This window comes from Mesitornis unicolor, unplaced genomic scaffold, assembly GCF_000695765.1.
Source record: "Mesitornis unicolor isolate BGI_N332 unplaced genomic scaffold, ASM69576v1 scaffold49894, whole genome shotgun sequence".
Lineage (NCBI taxonomy): Eukaryota > Metazoa > Chordata > Aves > Mesitornithiformes > Mesitornithidae > Mesitornis > Mesitornis unicolor.
In genome coordinates, this window is record NW_010179001.1 from 1 (window position 1) to 514 (window position 514).

Here is a 514-nt window from a genome sequence, read left to right on the forward strand (position 1 = left end):
ATCGCACCCGTGGTGCTGCGGGACGGGGCGGCGCTGCGGCCCTGTCCCCATCCCTGTCCCTGTGCCCTGCAGAGCCATCGCCTGGGGCCCGTGGGAGGTGAAGAAGTCCCCTGCGAAGGGGTGATCGGGGCGGGAGTGGGGCTGGCACCGGAGCTGCAGGCACATGGGGCGCCTTCCCTGGGGAGGGGGACAGCGCAACAGCCCTGCTCTGCCCGGCCCTGGCTCCATTTTAACATTTAAGTTGCCTCAGTCCGTGATCCTGAAAAGCTTAAATTAATGACAGCCTTGCAGTGGCTCATTAATAATTGCTTCATTACTGTACGTGATTGCATTCTCCTGACAATAATGGTGTTTGCTGGTGTATTTCTAATTATCTGGCATTTCAGCTCCCTAGCAGAGCCGCAGTGGAGCCTCCTCCGCAGCGGGGAGCGCAGCCCAGCCCTGACACCTCCCCGCAGCGTGGCGGCTGCTTCGTTAGAGGGTCCTGGGATGAGGGCTGCAGCCCGGCCCAGGG